This window comes from Alexandromys fortis, unplaced genomic scaffold (assembly GCF_014885135.2).
Source record: "Alexandromys fortis isolate MF-2015 unplaced genomic scaffold, M_Fortis_MF-2015_v1.1 scaffold_19, whole genome shotgun sequence".
NCBI classification, from domain to species: Eukaryota; Metazoa; Chordata; class Mammalia; order Rodentia; family Cricetidae; genus Alexandromys; species Alexandromys fortis.
Window position 1 is genome coordinate 16,296,336 of NW_026067890.1, and position 23,372 is coordinate 16,319,707.

At 41.3% G+C, this 23,372-nt stretch overlaps 1 long non-coding RNA gene across 5 annotated transcripts in view; it reads right to left on the reverse strand.

Moving 5' to 3' along the window:
* LOC126511917 (uncharacterized) overlaps positions 1-23,372 on the reverse strand; it is a 92,171-nt gene that overhangs the window by 17,360 nt on the left and 51,439 nt on the right. For 2 of the 5 annotated variants that reach the window (XR_007594888.1, XR_007594831.1), the window contains 2 exons: positions 7,784-7,900; positions 3,443-3,558 (listed from right to left, as the gene is read on the reverse strand). The exons of 1 other annotated variant lie outside the window; for it this stretch is intronic. This is a non-coding gene — a long non-coding RNA (uncharacterized lncRNA). The remainder of the gene's footprint in view (positions 1-3,442; positions 3,559-7,783; positions 7,901-23,372) is intronic. 2 more of the 5 variants (XR_007594892.1, XR_007594867.1) reach the window with 2 other exon arrangements.

The window sequence follows — 23,372 nt, forward strand, 5'->3', positions numbered from 1 at the left end:
TTTTTTGAGACAGGGTTTCTCCTTAGCTTTTGGTTCCTGTCCTGGAACTAGCTCTGTAGACCAAGCTGGCCTAGAACTCACAGAGATCCACCTGCCTCTGCCTCCCGAGTGCTGGGATTAAAGGCGTGCGCCACCACTGCCTGGCCAAGAGTAGCACTTTTATGTGATTGTTGTTAGCAGAATCAAAAAACAGGGGAGGGGAATGGGGGGGGCAGGCAAAGGGACACAAATTGTGAAAAAGATACAGAGCTTTTTATTTTTTTTCAATTTTGAAGACTCTATTATAGTTTTTCTCTTTTTCATTTTTTATCTGTGGTGGTTAAGTTCAGAAAAAATGTAATTGATAAAAACAAGATATAAACCACTAAGTAAAGTCTCATGGTTCCAGAAAAGCCTAACACTACAGAACTTCACAGCTATGCATAGAGTTTAAGACAGGGTAGGTGTTTGAGTGGCTTCCGTAATCTCTCAGTGTGATGTTTTATTTGTGAGTTCCTTAAAGTAAACTTACATTAAGGCTGGAGGGATGGCTGAGCAGATAAAAGCAATGTGTTGTCCTGCAGAAGACCTGGGTTTGGGTTCATAGCATTCATATGCCAGCTCACAACCATATGTGATTTCAGTTCCAGGGCATTTGAAATCCTGTTCTGACCTCTCCAGCACACATGTTGTACACATACATACATGAATGTGTACTCTAGTACAAAACTCTAGTACACATGAAACAAACTTTTTATTTTATTTACTTCTATATAAAAAGGAGTGAAATTGTTTGACTCAGCCTTTTGTCCCGTGGTTTGTCCCCTTGGTTTTTGCTTGAGGATTTTTCAGATTCCTCAGGAACAGGTGTTAACTTGTAATCATTTTGCCAGGTGAGAGTAAGCTCCTACTTTCTTTGAGCAGATTAGGGTGCTGAGCCTGGGTCCTTGTTATTCTCTAGAGCAGCTTTCCTGAGTGTAATTCCACACCTTATTTTGTGAGAAAAATGTAACTATCTGTAGCAAACGTTTTATCGTTGTTGCTGTTATCTTTTACAGTTGAATAGTTCCCAACCAACATCCGAACTGTGATCTTATGGGACCCAAACAAGTTGAATAGAAGAAGCTTCCTAGAGAAAGGGATGACTAGACGCCTAGGACAATGGCCTCCTCTGAGACTGGAAACACCCTTCAATTGCATTTATCGTTTGATAAGAAGTGATGACTAGGTAGGCCAAAGTCTGTGGCACATAGGTACCCTTAGACGTTAGTAGAGAACACTTAAAACATGGGTTTTTCCTCAAGCGCGTTAAGTGCATAATGGATGTCTTAGTTAAGCTTTTATTGCTGTGATGAGACACCAGGGCATGACAGCTCTATATAGGAAAATATTTCATTGGGGGTGGTTTATAGTTCAGAAGTTAGTCCATTATCATCACGATGGGAGGCACGGTGGGTCCTGTCCTGGAATTATTTTTGAAGAATTAATAAAACATTGAAAATAATATCTGACAACTGTGGATAGGCTAAGGGTTTAAACACTTAAAATGCTTTAACTAGAAGATGGAAATAAATTCTAGAAATTGTTTTTGTTTAGGAAAATGACACACTAAGTCTAGTCCAAGAAGAGCAACAATTGGATATTGTAAAGCGTTGATTACAATGGGGACAATAATATTATTTAACATTTTTGTATAATGCTAGTGGTCAGATATAAGACGCAATAAAATTTTAGTGGTTTAATGGTTGTTTTTGTAATGTTTTTCTTGATGATAGGTCACACTTCTGCTTTGCTCAAATGTCTCAGAACATTCTAGTTATACCAGACGTCTTGAATAAAATATGAGAGCACATTAATTAGGTAATGTCTATCTTTAGGGGGGGATAGGGTCGTAATTTTTGTAGACACTAAGAATGTGTAATCTCTCTGATCTAATCAGTGGTAATTGTCTTATCTATTATATTAAGTTTATATATGATTTCTTACTAGTTCAGAAATTTTTTTGATAGCAAAGATCATTTGAAAGCTGCTTAAATAGGGTTGGAGAGATGACTCAGTGGTTAAGAGTGCTTACAGCTCTTGCAGAAGACCTAGATTTGATTCCCACCATGCTCAGGGAGTCTCACAACCACCCAATTCTAAGGGATCTCATATTGCTCTTCTTTCCTTCGCAGATGCCTGGCACGAATGTGATGCACAGACACACATGCCGGCACAATGACAACATGTACAAAAATTTAAAAATAAGTATGGCTATAGAAAAAGAAAACTGGGTAAATACATGTGTTTAATGGCTTTCCATTTTTATTTTACATATCTGTAACGGGCAAAGAAAACTTAGCCTAGTATCCTTAAAACTATACTTAAACTTATTAAGTATGTCATTGTCTTAGGGTTTTTATTGCTGTGATGAAACACCAAAAAGCAACTTAGGGAGGAAAGGGTTTATTTGGCTTACAATTCCACATTGCTGTTCATCACTGAAGGAAGTCAGAACAGGAGCTCAAAGAGAGAAGGATCCTGAAGGCAGGAGCTGATGCAGAGGCCGTGGAGGGGTGCTACTTACTGGCTTGCTCCCCATGTTTGCTCAGCCTGCTTTCTTATAGAACCAGGCCCACCAGTCCAGGGAGGGCAACACCCACCTTGGCCTGGGCCCTTCCCATTGATCACTAATCGAGAAAAAGGCCTTACAGCTGGATCTCATGGAGACATTTCCTCAATGGAGGCTCCTTCCCCTCTGATGACTCTAGCTTGTGTCAAGTGGACACACAAAACCAGCCAGTACAGCTGTCGCGCAGTTGATTATCATAATTTATGGTGACAGTGTGATTCTATTTTGATAAACCTCATTGAAAATTTTGTTTCTTTTTTCTTTTTAAATCATCTTCTGTTGCCATTATCTGAAATGAAGAGTCTAGATTTATAAGCTAGGTTCAGCAACCTGGATGTTCTACTCAGAACTGTTAGCACTGAGGTAGTGAAGTAAAGAACCAAAGAATTGAGGTGGCAGAGATGGTTCAGTGGTTAAGAGCACTTGCTGCTCGTTAGGAGTTAGAACTTGAGTTGGTTTCCCAGCTCTCAGGTCCGGTGTTCACATTAGCCTGTAACTCTAGTTTCAGGATATCTGCTACCTCTGACCTTTGAGGATAGCTGCACTCATGTGTACACGTTCACACACACATACACGTAATTAAAATAAAATAAACAGAAATATTTTTTTAAAAAAGAACTAAAAGCAAAGAATGACCCCGAGTGGTGGGAGAGCAAGCCTACAGGGAGCAAAGCATGAGGAGACTAGACGAGAAGGCTTCCAGTGGATTTTAATTAGCCCCAACCCTGTATCTTTCAGCAACACGAGGCACCTTTCTTTCGGTTGTCTTCTCAGAAACCTAGTTTTGTATGTGTAACTAGAAAGAATAGAAAATAACATGTCTAGCGGAGGATTTGTTTTTTAAAGACTCACAGTTTGCTTTCCAGCTGGTGTTAGGGTTTATTCTTCATGTGGTTTGAAGCAAGCAGGGCGGCGTGTCTTACAAACACAAGTCATCTTTTCTGATTTTCATCGTGGAACCTTTTAGCCTAATATAATAATCATAAAGCAAAAGATTGTGTGTTTTAAAGTAGATACTAATCTTTTTAAATAACAGCTAAACATATTGTCACTGCATTTGAACTGAAGGAGCAAGCTCCGCTCCTTCCTTCCTTCCTTCCTTCCTTCCTTCCTTCCTTCCTTCCTTCCTTCCTTCCTTCCTTCCTTTTTTCCTTCCTTCTTTTCTTCTTCCTTCTTACTTATGTGCACTGGTGTTTTGCATGTATGTGTGAGGGTATTGGAATTCAGTTATAGACAGTGGAGTTACATGGAGCTGGAGTTACACAATTGTAAGCTGCCATATGGGTGCTAGGAATCAAACCTGGGTCCTCTGGAAGACCAGCCAGTGATCTTCTCCAGCTGGAAACGCAGATTTTCTGAATAGTCTGCATGGGTGTACTTGTATCGAAGCTATGTGTACTTATATCTTCCTTTTTCTACTTTTATTTATTTTGGAGATAGGGTCCCATGATGTAGGTTTGGATGGGTGGGAACTCACTATGTAGACCAGGCTTACCTCAAAGTAAGTCACAGAGATTTTCTTGCCTCTGTCTCCTGAGCAATGGGGATTAAAGGTGTGAGCTACATCACACTTGACTCAATGTGATTTTCTTACATGGAAAAATAGCTAACTAAGTTACTATTATCCCTCAATCATCAACAGAGAATAACCAATAATTGATTTGGGAAAGGGAGGGAGACCTTTCATAAGCTGGAGCTTTTTTTTTAATTTTTAAATTGGATCTGTCTCCTGATGATTAACGCAGAAATTCCTCTAGCAATTACAAGCTCTCTTATAAATGGCTCTCATAATTTACAGCTTGCCAGGAGCAGCTTCAAAGTCAAACATGTGTGTAATTCACTGTCTTGGCTCATTTCCATCATATTTCACCCCCCCATATATGCACAGTTCCTCACTGTGAGAGTGTGTTCCTCTGAGCCACGCAAACTCATGACAGAGGGTGCACCGTGGCTGGCTTCCACGGATCCATTTGGATGGAAAATGGGGATATTTCCAGATAAGGTAATTCCATCGATCAGTTTCACCCTTCATATGTAATCAGAGATTCCAGTCTTATCCCCCTTACACCAGTTTTTTTTTTCTCTTCTCCACCGTTTATTTTAACGCTCCCTAGCTAAAGGGGAACAATTTAGGTAATGAATCTGAACTTCCCAGGATGATGAAAAAGAGGCACTCTGCCTTTATAATGATGAGCCAGGTGTACAGCGGCATTTGGCAATGAGTGGTTGTGGCCAACACCGAAACAGTAGCCCAGAGATTGGAGCCTGGTACAGTTTAGGAGTACAGGACAATGGGAGACTTAGTAAGACAAATGGACTATCCCAGCATCATCCTCTCTGCTGAGACACACTGGGGGAGGGACTCTCGCCTTTGTAGGAGGAAAGATGAGAGTTCTTACAAACTTTATCAGCACGGATTTAGGCAAGCCTGAATTCTGGAAACTCTCAGCTCTCACAAGGTGGCAGCCCTCTTAGATGAATACCCTGGCGTCTGCAAGGTGGCCTGTCTATGGGAAAGGAATTCCTGTTACTTTTCAAACATGAGCTCCTGTCTAACTTAGGGCTATCCCATGTCAGAAACCCACATAAGAGACTCCACAGACAGTCCAATGAATCCTTGGCTCAGCTGAGTGACTCTGACAGAAACATGTTGAGTACAGAGCAGTGATGTGGTGGCAAGGGAGAGAGCAGAGGACATCACACAATGGAATCAGGAGACCAGGAAAATGATTAGCCGCCTGTGTGTTTCCTCTCAGTGCCAGAACTAAACGGAGATACCCACATGGCTTCTACTTTCCCTTCCCCTTCTCATGCCCAGGCACCTGTTGCTGAGGCGAGGAGGGGATGCAGAGGTTCTGCTCTTGTGATGGAACAAGTGGTCATTTGGTGGGACCTTGAACAATGTTGGGGCTCTGGCTATCCCCTCACCCAGGGTGCTCACAGCCAAAGCAAGCCCCCACAGGAAATGAACCAGCACTAGCCATATTCTGCTCCCGTGCAAATACTAGATATATGGCCTGGATCTGCACCGTGACACAGCACTGGAAGGCCTCACATTCAGACAGAGAGGGACACCACAGTTCTGACACCCAGTCTGTGTGGTTCCTGTTGCCGGCCACCCCGTCTAGTTTTCTGACCATGCAAGTGCACAGAGTGGCTACTAGGGCACTATGCTTCTTGCAACCTCGTTTGCCATACTGATTCTGGGTCTGTACCACCACCTGACTGGGAAACAAGAATTTCAGCCATTTCATCATTGCTGTTACTAGTGGTGCCAGAGGCCTTTGATTTTATACAACTAAGAAACCTAGCCAGAGGAAACCTGAGCCCAGGAAACCACTATTAGCCAACAAGGGCACCACTTTGTATGAGTAGCCACACAGAGAGAGAACCCCATGTTCACTGCTGTCTATATCACGTCTTCCTGCATGCCTGGAGTCTCCCCAAGATCCTCCAGGTGGTTGGGGATAGATAGAAAGACATTTTTTAAAAAAAGCTGTACTGCTTGCTTGAGTGTGGATACCCTGTTGCTACTGGTGCTATTATTCGTTACTGACACCAAGTCCCAACTTGTTTGGTCTTACAGTGTGGGCTGAAGAATGGCAACTCTCTGAACGTTCTGTAAACCCTCAGCCTGAGATTGGGACTGTTGGGGGATCCAGCATCATGGGCTGAACAGCTACGGGGTCATCTCCTATCCAACATGCATATGGTCACTGCTAAACTCTCCATCCTTTATCTTGTAATCCAGCTGTTCTCAGCCTGTGGGTCTCTAGGCCTTTGCAAGGTCATATATCAGATAGCCTGCTTACCAGATATTTACATTATGATTCATAACAGTGACAAATTTATAGTCATGAAGTAGCCACAAAATAATTTTATGGATGGGGGTTACTACAGCATGAGGAAATGTATTAAAGGGTCACATGAAGCATGATTAATAAAAACTCAGAGACAAATATTGGGGTTCAACCTGAAGAGCAGAAAACTAAAACAGCCAGCCATGGGCTCTTACTTCGACTTCAGTCTGAAAATGGTGATCCTGCCTCCAGGAATCTCAGAATGAGACTGTGAACTATCTACTCCTGTTTTATAATTCTTTATAGGGTTGTGATTAAAGGTGTGTACCACTGGCATTAAAGGCGTGCACTGCCTGGTTTCCTTGGCAACTAGTGTGGCTCCTGGAATGAAAGGTGTGTGTTCCCTCTGCCTGGTCTGTAAGGCTGACCAGTGGGGCTGTTTTACTCTCTGATCTTCAGGCAAACGTTACTTATTAAAATACAAATGAAATGCCACTACAGTTGCAACTTTAGGAAGTTGAGAATTACTGCTTGAAGGTGCCATCTCCTAAATATGCTTTCATAAAAAATACTCGTCCTACTAGTTCTGTTTCTTTAGAGAAGCCTGCCTAATAAAGACACCAATTAAAGACATAATAGATATGCAATAACTGGAAAATTTTAGTGATAGTGAATATTGTGGCAACAAGCTCCAGGGACCCTCTTGTCTCTGACTCCACAGTGCTAGTATACAGGGCATGCAGCACAGTGCCTAGTCTTTTATATGGGCACTGGGGATGGAAACCAAGGTCCTTGTGCTCTGACGACAGGCACTTTCCCGACTGAGCAACCTCCCCAGCCTTTCTGAGCTTGCCATTTATCTTTGACACAGACTCTCCCTGTACACCCCTGGCTAGCCTGGAACTCATTACGAAGACCCAACTGTCCTGGAATGTCCTACAATTGCCTCTTTCTGTGTTCTAAGTGCTTGGATTGCAGATGTGGAAACTGTGTCTGGCTAAGCTTGGTGACTTGTTTGTGGCACAAAAGACTCAGTGGGTAGTTGTACTCATGGCCCTGAGTAATTGCACAGAAAGATAGAAAACACAGCAGTCAAGGCAAAAGGCTCCTGGTGTCTTTGGGAAATCAGGTAAAGACTCCAAATGCCCTTTCCTGGAGGCATTGCCCACAACAGGCTTCAGTCCATTCTCAATGAGTCAGTCAGTTCTTGCTAGCAGTAGTCAGCCAGGGCAGTACATTAGAGAGACAGTGCCCAGGACTTTGGTTTTAATCTAGGGTTGGCTGATGCAATTCCTCTCTGCCTAGCTTCTGAATTCCAGACTCCCAGGAGGAACGCAGATGTGGAGGATGAAACCACACTGTCTGCACAGTTGAGGCACAGCGAAACACTTACTGGTTCTAGGGATGGTGGGAGTGCTCTTCAGACACAAGTTCCTAGACATCCAGCGGCAGCCTTGTGAGCAGGGCTTTAAAAGGGCAGGCATTGGACTTGCTGTCTCAGTGCTTCTCTCTGCGGGCATTTTTATAACACATCACACAGATATAGAACACAGTCCCTCTTTTAAAAATTCTCAAGGCCTCACTTTTCATATTAGAAAAACATCTCAGTCTAGCTTCATACAGCTTCACATAGCCCCACCCCCTTTAAAATGAAACAATTCAGGGACAATTGCCTATTTATGCAAAAGGATGCCAAGGCCTCCCAGACTTCCATCTCCACTCTCAAGAAAACAAGCTAGTCTCCACGTGATTTATGTCAGAATAAAAGTGGGCCTTCTATTTATGTGCCCTTCAAGATTGTATACATCTGCTTCAACATGAGAACAAAATTAAAAAAAATATATAAACTCAGCACGGCGAGAACTCATTTTTCAAAATTGAGTTCATGGTGCCTTTAACATTAACACTAGTTTCTTGCCTACTGTCCAGTAATTTAAAACACTATCTCCAGAAAGAAATAATTTGTGATCCTCTTAGCTATGAAGAGTTTATTACTAAGGATTCCTCCGTATAGGCCGTTCCAGAGACTAGAAGGCTGCAGGACTGAGAAATTCTGAGATGCCATGCAACTTCCCTCTTTGCGCCATTTAAACTTCCTGTTGAAACCTGGATATTGTTCAAGGAGTCAAAATGCACACTTTCTAATATTTTGAGGATTTGTCCAGGTTTTCATAAAGTGTTCACTTAATATCAAGTTCATTAAGAGTAGGAAATCAAATAGACAAATTACCAGAACCCTTCCTAGGAAAAGGAGCAGATTTACCAAAGTGTATCTCCTCATCTGTCAAGGATAGGAACAGCACAGTCTTCACTCTCAGAGTGGTGAGAGATGGTACATTAAGCACATAGTTTGCATTCCTGCACTGGTTCGTAATACGATCGCAACAAACGTCAGCTCTTACTTTACAACGCACTACTTTGGTTGCTATTGTAACCATCCATGCATTTCGTCAGGAAACTAGTATTTTCTGAGTGGTGGTTCATGCCTACAATTCCAGTGCTTCAGTGGCTGTGGCAAGGGGATAATCTATGAGTTCAAGGCCAGGCTGGCCTGTGTAGTGAGATCCTATTGGAAGGAGGGAGGGAAGGAAGGAAGGAAGGAAGGAAGGAAGGAAGGAAGGAAGGAAGGAAGAAAGAAAGAAAGGAAAAAAGGAAGGAAGGAAGAAAAAGAAAGAAAGCATATTTCTTGTATTTGACATTGATTCTTGCTTTAGGTAGAATACTACTATTGATAGTACAACCAGAGTCTTCCCTATCAACATTAAGAATCTCACTTACAGGCAACAAAATATGTATGATAAGTAATAACTGATAGCTACCACAGGAGCAAAAGTAACAAGACAATTAAAACATAACTCTTAAGTTAGTAACTGTATCACTGGGTTAGACATTAGCTTCAGTGTCTAACCAATTAAATCTTTTATTAAAATAAATTTTTGCTAATCCTTTGAGAATTTCATACATATATACCACAATCATATTCATTTACAATCCTCTACCTAACTCTTTCCAGATCCACCCCTCATTGCTCCATTCTTTTCCAATTTTGTGTCCTTTGGGGGAAAAAAGGGTTTGTTTATTTATTTATTTTTGTAATACACTGAGTCCAATTCGTACTACCCACATACTTCCAGATGTACAGCTATCCACTGGAGTACGTCAACCTACTGGGGTTCACACCCTTAATGAAAACTGATTCTCACTCCCCCAGAACCAACCACCAACTATCAAGAGATCCTCAGCTAGGGATTCATGAGCCCCTCTTCCCCCCAGCTAGAATGCTGGCTGTCCTGATTATGTGCAGACTTTGTGCAGGCAACAACAGCTGCTGAGTTTTTGACGCCAGTCCTGTCATGTGCAGAAGACACTGCTGTGCATTGGTTCTCCCTGACGTCTGGCTCTTACAATCTTTTCTGCCCCTCTTCCTCTTCCACGATAGTCCCTGAGCCCTACAGTATGGGGCAAGACACACACACACACACACACACACACACACACACATTTAATTTCTGTATTTTGGCCAGTTGTGAGGGTCTGCAACTTTAGGCATCTTTAAACTAGTATGAAGGAGATGTGGACCTATTTTGTTTTGAAGGAATAGTCACCAGTAAAAATAATCCTATGAATGACTAGCTATATATATGACCACATCAAAGATATGAAGGGCAAATTCTGTTTTATTTATGTTTTAGTATAAAGAAGAATTACTTTTATTCATTTGTTTTTCCTTGGATTTATAGAATGGGACTAACAAAATTAATAAATTTTAGACATTTTTGAGTCAGAGTTCTCTCTATGTAGCCCAGACAATCCTGGAATTCATTATTTAGGTATCACTCCATGGTCTCAAACTCAGAGATCCTCCTGACTTTGCCTTCTGGGATTAAAGTTGTGCCCCACACCTCCCTCTCTTGAAACTTTTGAAAAAAAATAATTCAAAAGCTTTAAGAAGAATACAATTTTGATATGAGGAAGTGATTTCAAAGCCAACTATGGCTATCCTAGTAAGAAATTATACATCTCTGCATCATAAAGAAAGCAGGGTCTTATAATGATAGGATGTAGACACTCATGTTTGCTACTGGATTCCTGGCTGAGGTAACTGAATGCCAGAGACCCTAAAAGAGCAAGGAAGTGCTCATGGCCAAGCAGTTGTAGTTTGACTTTTGAGCATGATGGGCTTAGGCATCTGGAGTTCATTTGACAGAAGGGTCAGGGAGACTGTGTTGACTTGGAAGCCAGGTTATCATCCATTTGTCCAGCATCTACTCTACGGAAGGTACTTGTTAAAAGCTGTCAAGACAGACGGAATCACTTTGACTGCTCCGTATCTTACTGTCTGTGAGTCTAGCCTCTATTCGCTGTTCCACGGAAACTGACTCCTTTGTTCTTACCCCTTTACACTTCAGATATCTTCAAGGAAGTCCAGTCATCTAGCTTTGAGCTCTCATGCTCCGCCCACAGTCTCTGATATTCTGCTCTCCTCCTTCTCATAGCCTCGCCTCAAACGTCTCTTTGCTTCCTGCAACCGGTAGTCCACGCCCATGTTTCTGTCTCTAGTGCCCTCGTGCCCCCAATTTGCCTCTTTTCTAGCTCAGATTCCAACCCCCTTTTCCCATAGAGACCGCACGGCAACCTTGCCTCTTCAGCCAATTCCCTTGAAATTCGGGGGTTTCCTATGATTCATTTCATCATGGTAAATCGTCACAAATGTCAGGTGGGTTTTGAGTATAGGGTATTTTTAAGAATTATGTCTTGGTTTAAATTGGGCTGGGATAGTGTGAGCTCTGGCATCCACCAGGAGTGGAAAGTTGTGAATATCACCAGGATGTTGACTTTCTCCGCGCTCTTGAGTCACTGGGCCAGAGGCAACCTTGGCATTTTGCAAAAGTAAAAGCAAAAAGCAAAAGCAAACAAACAAAAACAAAATGGACAAGACATGTTCATTACTTGAGACAGAAAACACTCTTAAGTAATGTATCATCCAAAGTGAATGATTTACAGAATTTGTGTGATAACAAAACAAAACAAAAACTCCCCAAACATCCTGCTGTAGGCATTTGGGAAAGTTGGTGATGTTTAAAGAAAAAAAATATCAGACCTGAATTTTCTAAGAGCCTTCTGCTGATGGGAGGGCTATAGACAAACATTTCCTCCTTTGGGTGACTGTTTAAAACTCAGTCCACATGGCTCTGTTGGGAATGTCCCCTGGTCTTACATCCTAGATATTAACCCCCAAATTCAATGCACACCAAATACGGCTATTTTGAATCCGTTTTTGAAATATTCTAGTCAGAGCTAAAAGAGACAACTGAGTTTTCAGTTTTCAGGAATCAAGATCTGGGGTGCCATGAAGTCCCAGTCGCTCATATCATATAATCAACTATTTCATGTGAGGTTCTCTGGAGGTCCACACTGTGATAGAATTTGGGGTACAGATGTTAAAATTGGGATCAACCTCCCTGTATGATGAGGCCGATGGAGAAGTTGAATTGTGACAGGGGTCTGACTAGGCTCAGCCAATCTGGGAGTTAGTGGGATTCATGATAATCCAGGATGGTCCCAAGCTCAATGGTGTGTCTTACTTGGTCACCTCATGTATAGCATTCTGGTAATGTATGGCCTCCAGGAATGAGGGGTTATTTTCAACTGAGGCATAGTCTAAAGGAGCTCACAGGTAGTGGCTGTTGACCGAGTTAACACACATGGGCAGATCGCACTTTCTGGAGGCACGGTGTGGCTAATGCACCCCCCCCCCGTATCTACCACACAAACCATTTGGAGAAATGTTTGCAACAAGCAAGAAAGAGACCTATATACTTAAATAATCAGAGCCTGGGAACAGAAGAGGAAAGCCAATGGCAGGCTTGAGGCTAATGTCCAATTATACCTGAGCCCAGAGCTGTTCTCACTGTCCTTAGTTACTTGAACCAGTAACCTCTCTTAGATGAGCTGTTTTGGCTATCATAGCTATATTGGAATCGTGCATTCAAGGCAATGGTTATTTTGATGGTGTGAGTGGTAGGTGTCTTTGTCGAAGTTGAGGAAACTGAATGAGGGATGGTGACAGACACGATGGTGATTGAAATATTATATGAAGGAATCAGTAGGCTTTAAAGATGGGTTTAAAGAGGGAGCAAAGAAAGCAAGAAATTCTAGACAGCTTTCCAGCTTTGAGGTTAGGCAGCATAGAAGGACAGTGGGGCTGAGCAATCTGTAAAGAACTGAGATGTATTTGGCTCATGGCTCTGGGGCTTTGGAAGTCCAAACACAGGATGCAGGCATCTGGGGAGAGCTTCTTGCTGGTGGAGACTGAAGAGTTGCGAGATGGCACAGAAGATTGTATAGTGTCTGTGAAAAATGCCCAAACTGGCTTTTGCAATTTTGATAATTAGTCCATCTCTTAGTAATGGATCCAGGACTGGTTTAATCTATCCACGAAGCCAAACCTCTGCCTATGGCCTGATGACTTCTTAAAGACCCCGTAGCATAAGATTTTGGAGATGATGCTAATACCACACGGATCCTGAGCATGGACCTACATCATAGTAAGGGTACTATTTATGGAGGTAAATTTCAATCAGAAATCTGCTTGCATCAGGATAAAATGAGTTCAATGGTACTGTTTGTTGTGTGGTTGTCAATGCTCATTCTTCCCTTCAAGAGTATACAAGAAGACTGGGCTATTTTTCAGTTGGCGTGGTACCTATTGCCTGGGACAGCAGTAGCAAAATCTTCATAACTATGTGTAATCATGTACAAATAAATCATGTGTAAATAAAAGGGAAAAATATGCAGTATATATTAATGATACTTCAGAAAAGAAGAAAAGAAAAACTGTCTCATCCTGCACCATTCTTTCTTTCTTTTTCGTCTGAGTACAAACTCACTGAAAGGATAGAATTACAAGACGCCCATTCAGAACAGATGACACAAACATTGGGTGTAAGCAAACATTTGATCAAGTCTCATGAATTTCCCCGCACAGGGGTTGCTACTCATATGGAGCGAGTATCAGCGCTGACCTTTTCTGACTTCAGGCCTGAAATCACAAAGGTGGGGCTCTCTCCCCACAGAACCACAGGGCAGCCTCAGAGTGCTTTCGTGTACTCATCCAGCTACTATGACTGTTTCCATGAGAGCATTCTCTTAGCTACGGTTCATTCACTGGAGTTTCCATGAAAGCTGAAAATAATATGCTGTCCTTGACTTTGTTCAGTCGGCGGGATTTTGTTCTTAAGCAAACATGATGGGCTTTAACACAGGGCATGAAATGACGCATACGTATAAGGAAGCCTAGTATTAAAAAAAAAAAAAAAAACAAGCTGTCATGCCAGAGAACCCAGGTTTGAGCACCCTTTCTACTTCCTGGATGTGTGACCTTGACAAGTTGACTTGCTTCCTTGGTGCTTACGTTCTCATCTCAGTAGCTAAGTAACAACACAAATGCGGCAGGTGCTGTCACTATAAAAACTTAAAACACAGGTCATGCCAAGCATCTGTCCAGACTTTGGTACAGACTAAGTATCCAAATGAAGTCAATATCATCTTTGGATTTGCATTATTACCTTAATTCTTGTGTTTCTATTCTTTGGCTTCCCAACTGCCTGACTTATTTTTTCCTCATTTTTGAAGTAGAGTCTGGCAACGCTGCCCAGGTGTACCTCAACTTCCTGTGATCAAGGGATCCTCCTATTGCAGAAACTAGAGTAACAGACCTCCAATGTACTACCACAGCTAGAATGATGTAACTCTTTGGAAAGGAAGCTCATTTCATGCCATTTAAAAAAATGTTTCCTTAAGGTTTTTATTTATTTGAAAATTGCATGCATGTGTATAATATATTTTGCTCATTGCCACTCCATTCTCCGGTTTGACCCCTTTCCACTCCCACAGGAAACTTCCTTCCCATGTGCTCTCCTCCCCTCCTACTTTCACATCTTTAAGAAAATAACCCACTCAGTTTAATTAGTGTTGCTTTCCTGTGATGGGTGTGGGGTATTCACTAGACCACGGGTTAGATCAGTACCATTTTAAAAAATCCTTTCAAATGCTAGTTAAATTCTTCAAAAGATTGACCCCTAATAATTGCTACATGAATGGTTGAGTCAATGCACTTGTCAATGTATAAATGTTTCCATATTTGAAAGATGCTTTTGCCTTGGTTAAAATAGCCATCATCTGCAGGCTGAGGACATTTCCATGAAGACACATCTTAAAGATCTATAAGGCTGAGCCAATCAAACTTCTGAGATCAATGTCTGTGTATTTTAGAGCTCACTCACTCCATTTACTGTTGTCCGGATTGCAGCTTAGTCAGAGAGAGAAGAAAGCATCATGACAGGCCTTGGGGAGCAGACAGTTTCACACAGAGATGGTAATAAACAGGGATGACCTATTATCTATCAGAGACACCTGGAAATTGTTAAAGCAGAATTGTTTGGGAATTGTCAGCAGAAATAAGAGATGCATGTCTTAGTAGGAGAGCATAGCAGGGAATGGTTGGGGAAGAAACACAGCTCAAGTAGTCTGAACAGTCCACCAATTACTTTCAAGTATATTTGACACCATATTTTATGGGTTAACTGTATCCATTTATTTAAATCAATCTCTCTATCTATCTTTTTATTATCTATCTATCTATCTATCTATCTATCTATCTATCTATCTATCATCTATCTATATTTTCTTCTCTCGTATGTTACAACCTGGCCACAATTTCTCTCCTTCCNCCCGTCCCCGAACTTTCTTCCCCTGATCCATTTCTCCTCCATTTCACTTCAGAAAAGAGCAGCTCTCCCAGGGATATCAACTGAATGCTACATAAAAAGTTACAATAAAACTATGTGCATACCACTATATCAAAGGCTGGATGAAGCAAACCTTGGGAAAGGGGTCCCAAGAGCAGGTAAAAGAGTCAAAGACAGCCCCTACTCCCACTATTAGAAGTTCAAATTTCATACCATGACATATTGGGCCTATATTTCCTATTCAATACTCTGCCCTCATTGGTTTGATCACATACTATTGTCTATGACCCAGCCACCCTGACTCTCCTGCTGTCCCCGTGACTGAACAGCTGCTGAACTTGCTCTAACTTCTGGCTTTCTCAAGCTTGTTTCTTTTCCCAGAGTATTTCACTCATTAGTTTTGGTGCTAGAACAAAATATTTTTAAAGCATTCTTTAGATCTTGCTCGCTGGTTTGTCTTGTGGTAAACTCAAGCCTGCTGTGTTTGGTGTAACCATTCTTGTATTTTTTTTTTTTTTGCATAAGCTTCTACCTCCTGCATCTCAGGCTCCTCTTAGCTCCTACTCCCATGTTAATTCCCTCAGGCAAGGGACCCCATACATCCTCTTTGCTGCACTCTACAGGACCCAATGATTACAAAGTATGCAGTGGATATGTAAATAATTGTCTGCTGGTGTCTTGGTTATGAAGAACAAAGTTGGCTTCCAGTACTAGGCAATGGCACCAGAGGTCACACAGATAAGTCTGGGACAGGGATGACAGGGAATTCCTTTGGTTATATTGAGAAGTTGGGGATAGGGTAATTAAAGACCCAGTTTTGATGGATAAAGAGATATAAAGAGATGAGAAGATTTATGTAAGCCTTTTATTTGCTCTACTGCCATTTGACTAGAACCAGATAGTTGCTCATCCATAATTTGTCTTATTCCAAGTTACTGACAAATGACTAAGAATTATTAATAATGTCCGTAGTGAACACTGATGATTTTTCTCTAATGTAGAAGAGTTTATAAAACAAAATGTATAAGTGTGTTAGTGATTGACTGACACATTGGATTGGTGTGTTGTGAATACCACACCGGTGCTGACTTTTCCTGGCTAGAATCATCCAGAGCAGTCGTTCATATTGTTTCCTCTCTACCAAATTCTATATTTGCATGTAAATATTAAGAAATACACTTATAGGACTTAAATATTATGTAATTAGGTAAAAAATTAAATATATATTGGATTTAAATATATGCACAAAGACGTTTTTTAGTTGTGCGGATGACCCATGGAGTGAAGACGAAGCATTTGTCCTATTGCATGCTTCTTGTCATTGTATTATTGCAGCTTAGAGGCATTAAAGATGCTTAGTCATACTTCCAGGGATTCTGCCAAATTTCTCTTGAGTTGTAATGTAGTATTGAATTCCTCTTGAATTTCTTTCTTGTACGATTTGATGGTGATAGGGAGAATGTACCAATCCAACTTTTATTTTAGCCCATCTGAGAGGAAGTCCTGTTACATCTCAAGGCAGAGTGTATATTCATTGGCCCATTGTACTCTATCATGTGTTCCTCACTGAGACGATGAGCAAGCTCCAGGAAGACAGCTGTTTCAGGCTTGCCACTGAATTCTCTCATGTGTAACACAGGGCCTAGCAAATAGCAAACCAGAATGTTTGTTTAAGTCCCTGGACGAATGCATCAACTGAAAAATTACATAGCGGTGTGTTCAGGTTTGGTCTAGAGCCAAACAAACAAAAAAAACAAACAAAACCCAAAAATCCCAACCAAAACAACAACAACAACAAAGAAACAAAACAAACAAACAAAAAAAACAACTCCAGTATTCTAGATAGGAGGATATTGGCCGCTTGCCATGGGAGAGCCGTGGGCAAGGACTGGAAGCTTCATTTTCAGCAGATCTGAAAAGGCAGGACTACAAGGCACCCACTGCTTGAGAACCTAGTTGCAGGCTCACTGCAGACGGTTGTTTGCAAGTGGATGACTGTGGCCAGTGGGAACTTTTGCTGATGATCTCAGAGGCCACTTATAGCAGGTGATTCCTGGGAGACACATCGGCAGCCAGGCAGTGCTGCCAACAATGATCTCATCCGCCTGCCAACAGCTGCTATGAGAAAAGCGACTTTCTTCCAAACCTTGTGAATGCCTCATTGGCACAGTCTCTCCTCGGATGATACTGAGACGGGATTCTGGGAAATGGAGTTCTTTAGTGTAGATAAATATGAGAGTAATGACAGTTGATGAGCTGCAATCCAACACCTAAGACGATTCATTAGTTGGGAGATTTTAAAAGATAGTCTTTTATTTATTTATTTTGTATAGAGTCTTACTATGTAGCCTTGACTGAACTGGACCTCTTTTATATGTAGACTGGGCTGGACTTGAACTCACAGAAATCCACCTATCTCTGACTCCTGAATGTTGGGATTAAAAGCATATACCAACACACCAGGTTAGGAGGGAGCCTTATGTTGGAGTAATAATCAATTAATCTGCAGCTTCCATAAAGAAAGAGAAGAGCCAATCTATTTTTTCTCCCTCCTTCCCTCCCTCCTCTCCTCCCTCCATCCGTCCATCTGTCCCTCCTCCCTCTCTTTCCCTTCCTCCCTCCCTCCTTCTCTTCCACTTTTCCTCCTTTTATATCTTTCCATCCTCCCTCCCTCTATCCCTTCCTCCCTGCCACTCCTCCTCCTTCTCTACCTTCTCTCGCTCTCTCCCTTCCTCCATCTTTTCTTTTGCTTGTTTTCTTCCTTGTCATCATTATCATGATTATCATTTTAACTTAGAAAATATTAAGCTGTAGTTACAGACTTGGTGGGCTACCATGTGGTTCAGGAAACTGAACCTAAAAGACAGAAAGTGCCCTTTACTGCTGAACCATTTCGTCAGCCTTTGGGATTTAAAATGTTCTGAGCCAGGTTCCTATAGCTTATAGTCCAGGAAACACCAATACTCCTAACTTCACTTCCAATGTGACGGAATTATAGGCACACATTACTACACCTGACACAAAGGAGTTATTTTTATAAAAAAAAAAAAAACTTATCTCCAGTGACTGGTGCTTATGAAGGAGATGGCTAGCTGAACGAGACTGTTCCAGTTCCCTTCTGTAGTACAGCATTGTTTCTGAGGTGCAGCTTCCCCTACATCTAGGTTGACCGTATGACTAGTTCTTGACAATGCACTACGCAGGGAGTGACGCATCATCACTCTGAGAAGAGATGCTACAGTGTCAGGTGGTCAGTGTTCGGAGTTTCTCTTCCAGCCTGTTGGGAGGTTGAGTGTTGGACATCCAGTAGCGGACTCTGAAGGGATCCTCAGACCTCACAGAGGCAGTCACAGAAGCCTGGATTACATCATCACTTGGGCAAAAGGTGCTCATCAAGGGATTCTGTATGGAAAATAAATCTTCAAGTATGCAAGCAGCAAACCATGGGGATTGCTTGTTAAAGTAGCTGGCCAAATCTAAGTTCTTAAGAGCTATTTGATAATAAATGCATAAAACCAGGCGACTTCCGTGGTGCCATCACAGTAACTAAATTATAGAACCAACCGAGGTGTCTGTCAGCAGATGGTGGATAAAGAGAACATAGTGCATATTTACAATGGGATTTTTTTTCAGCTGTAAATAAGATTATGTACTCTGTCGGAAAGTGGACGAAACTGGAGATTGTCATTTTAAGTGAATCAAGTCAGATTCAGAAACACAAATATCATCTGCTTTCTCATTTGTGAATCCTAGACTTTATATAGATACATAAAATCAGATATGGGTATATAGTATGAAATTGAGAACTGTTTAGGAGTGGACAGGGCTACCAGGAGGGAGGGTGTGAGAGAAAGAGGAGTAGAGGGATGTGGAGGAGGGTTCGTAGAGTACATGCTATACCTGCATGAAAATGTCTTTATGAAACTCAGCTTTATGCACAAGAAATGTACACACATAAAGACATTAAGAGAAAGACTTGCAGTGTCTCTGCTTAGGGATGAGTGCCCTTAAGGGAAAGACTCCGTTCTTACAGGCTGTAGGTACATTCTTAAAAAAATTCTTCTCTCATATATTACATCCCAACCTCAGTTTTCCCTCCCCCATTTGTCTGCAGATTTCGTGATGTCATTGTTTTAAACAGCAGACTACTTCTCCATTGTGTAAATGTGCCACGTTTTCTTTATGCATTCTTCCGTTGAGGGATTTTAGGTTGTTTCCAGTTTCTGGTTATTACGAATAAAGCTGCTATGAACATAGTTGAGCAAGTGTCTTTGTGGTGGGGTGGAGTGTCTTCTGGGTATATGTCCAAAGTAGTTTTGATTTGCATTTCCCTGATGGCTAAGAATGTTAAATATTTTGTGAGTACAGCCTTAAGAACGGCTTGCGTGGCCATAAAATGTTGCTCAAAATCTTATCAGGCAACCATGATAGTACCATCAAAAATCAAAAACTGTAGCACAACTTTGATGAAAACCTGTAGAATAAACATTAAAGAAGTTAATAGGAGCATAGTCATCTAGCATGTAGTCTGATTAAAACATAGAATTCTGGGTACTATTGCTTTTTTAGAACTTTGTAGTTACAGTTTGACAAGCTGAAGAAAATAAACAAGAGTCGCTGAAGTCTGTGTGACACTTAGAACTTCGTTGTAATCTTGTGGCAAGATCTGCGATAGGAAATTAGCCAACTCTATTCTAATATGCTTTAAGTTCTTCTAGCAAGTCTCTTTAGTCCTAGTAACATAGATAAACCTGTCAGCTGATAGCAGCAGGCGCTATGCTAAATGCTTTGTAAGTCCCACCAGACCATTTCCTTCACAAGCAACACAACTGTCACCGTCCCAGCCTCACCAGGAAGACGTAGTTGCTTAAGAAATAGTCTCGATGTCACACAGATACTTAGTACTTTGATCTTTATAGGTTATTTATAGACATAAAGAATCTATGGATTTGCTGGTAATTAGAAAACCAATAAGAAAAGTCTTTATATATGTTTTTTGCCAGATCATACTAAGTATGACGAGAAGGGAGTGAGTCATTTCTCCACATACTCCATCACGAGTGCCTCTGATTTCAAATTCATTCATTTTACATTTATCCCTCCAGTGTTATATGCTACTTGGCAATCAGTTCCTCTCCCTCTTTCCACTACTTTTAAAACCAAACACCATTTAATTAGGTATGATTTCAGGAGATAACAGTGGTTTCTCAGGCCTTCTTAGTACTTAGTACAACAAAAGGATTTTCTCAAAGGAATTTTGCTTGCAATGACCGTGAGCTTCAATTGAATGCTTCTCAGGTTAAGCCTCCAAAAATATTAATATGAAGTCAGCTTGGAGAATTAGCAAAGTATTTCTTTTGACTTTCTGATTTTTAAAGTGTATTTATTTATTTATTTATTTATTGAGTTTTCAGTAGTACTCATTGTCCGCTATGTTCAGCGAGACCGGTTTTATCCCAGGCTTTTTCAGACCCAGGCCAGCTGGCCTTGGTGAGTTCCTGATAGAACTCCTGAGTTCCTTGCTTGTGCTCTCTCTCCTTCTGCTCCTGATTTGGACCTTGAGCTTTCAGTCCGGTGCTCCAATGTGTGTCTCTGTCTCTGTCTCCTTTCATCGCCTGATGAAGGTTAATATTCAGGAGGATGCCTATATGTTTTTCTTTGGGTTCTCCTTCTTATTTAGCTTCTCTAAGAACCCGAATTATAGGCTCAATGTCCTTTATTTATGGCTAGAAACCAAATATGAGTGAGTACATCCCATGGATTTTCGAGACAAGGTTTCTCTGTAGCTTTTGGTGCTTGTCCTGGAACTAGCTCTTATAGACTAGTCTGGCCTCAAACTCACAGAGATCCACCTGCCTCTGCCTTCTTTCTGAGTTTTTAAATGTGCATGGGCATTTTGTCTGCATGCCTGTCCGTGCACCATGTGTGTACCTAGTGCTGGGGATGGCCAGAAGTGAGTGTCAGATTCCTGGACCTGGAGTCACTGGCAGTTGTGAGTCAAAGTGGGTTCTGGGAATTGAACTTTGGTCCTCTGAAAGAGAAGCCAGTGCTCTTAACAACCAAGTCTTTTCTATAGCTCAATGAAATACTTCTTTATTCTCTCTGGAACTTGCATACTTCCTTTTTAGACCAAGATGGCCTCAAACTCACAGAGATCCATCATCTGCCTTTGCCTCCCAGGTACTGTAATTAAAGGCATGTGCCAACTCTGTCCAACTTCTGTGTTTGCTTAAACAACTATTCTTACTGATATGGAAACAGTTTCTGTCATAACTTGTTTGTCATAATTATTTATCAAATGTCTGTTATTTCTACATGCCGTCAGAAACTAATACTTGAGATACATTTTTATTATTTGAGAATTTCAAACATGCCTATAATGTATTTTGACCATAAACAATCTCACTTTGCCCCTAATGCCTCTGAGATTATACCCTGTAATTGGTTGTTTACTTTATTCTTATGGCTCTTTGTGGGGTCCATCATTCTGCTGCCAAATAAATCACACGTGGAGGCTTATTCTTTCTTATGAATGCCTGGCCCTAGTTTGATTTATTTGTAACCATCTTTTCTTAACTTAAATAATCCCAGCTACCTTTTGCCTCTGGGCTTTTTCTTTTCTTACTTCTGTATATCTTACTTTCCCTCTTTTGAAGAGTTGTTGATTGGTAATATATACATTATTACACTAGACAAAGGCTTCTAGGCAGGTGCCCAGTAGCAGGTACCCAGGTACATGCTGGTACACACAGGCTGCTCACAGGCAAGTTTCACACATACCATGTCAAGGTAGACATATATGTCTACACATACACACAGAGAGGCAGGATGATGAAGTCAGAAGGCTTAGGTTTTTGCCCTCAAGATTGTATTATATATTAAATCATACAAAGTGGGAGCTCTGCCAAAACCATTATATAAAAGGTTGCATTACCATTTACTTTTGAGGTTCCCAGTACTTCTGATGTCAGCCATTTTGTGCTGACTCATAGCTCCCTGAATGCCCAGTGTCAGTCATGTTTTATTTAGTTGACTCGTATCAGATAACATATCAGTGCACGGTGTCTAAACATAAGCTGGCCCTTACTGTCCTTGCTCCTAATACCAAGCAACCCTAGTTAAATGCAGAGAGGTCACAAAACCTCAAAACAGACATGAAAATAAATCGGAGAGGACTTGTGAGGAGGAAGAAGAAGGGTTTTAAAGAGAGGTAGATGAGAAGAGGATGCCAGGTAGAACATGGGCAAAGTGCATTACAAATATCCATGAAATTCTGAAGGAATAAATAAGTACAAAAGGATACAGATTAGTTTAAGCTAATCTGTAACAACTATGTGGGTCAGATATCATCATTTTTATTCTCTAGGTGAAAGAGGCATGGTGTGGGAAGTCCTCTGTATATGGTGTTGCTTTTATTGGTTAGGTAATAAAGAAACTGCTTTGGCCTATGATAGGGCAGAGTAGAGCTAGGTGGAAAAACTAAACTGAATGCTGGGAGAAAGAAGGCAGAGTCAGTGAGAATCCATGTAGCCCCATTGGAGTAAGAGGCTGAACAGAATCTTGCCAGTAAGTCACAGCCATGTGTCAATAGACATAGTAATAGAAATAAATTAACAACAGATATAAGAGCTAGCTAGCAATATGCATAAGTGATTGGTCAAGTAGTGATTTAAATAATATAGTTTCTGTGTGATTATTTCAGGTCTAGGCAGCTGGGAACAGAAGAACGGCCTCCCCCAACAGATGTGAGGCTAAAAACTTTGTTCCTGGACACAAATCTAGTTATTGTCAGAATCAGATTGGAATCTGAACTAAGGTCCTACTGTCACTACGTGATGCTGCCTCTCCCAACTCACAAAGTGAAATATTGACCTGAACTATGGTCTGGTTTATTGCAGTGCAATCAAAGAAAAGTGCTCAGCTATGTAACGAAAGGACTCCCCTGTAATTCTGTGGGCTGTCAAATGCTCAGTGGTTCTGTGCCCTCCTCTGCGAACCGTCCTGTGCCCTCCTCTGTGAACCGTCCTGTTTCTGTCATCCAGGTCTCTCCTCATTGGCAACAATCAAGTTATGCTTTCTCGTGTGTTGGCAATACAAAGTGCTGAGTAGATCCATGCTGTCTTACTGAGAGTTCCAAGGTTCCTTTCATGAACATGACTTCCTTAGATTGAGCCTTGACTGGAGGAAGTCCTCATCTGGATGATCAGAGGGGAAGAACCAATAGACACTGCA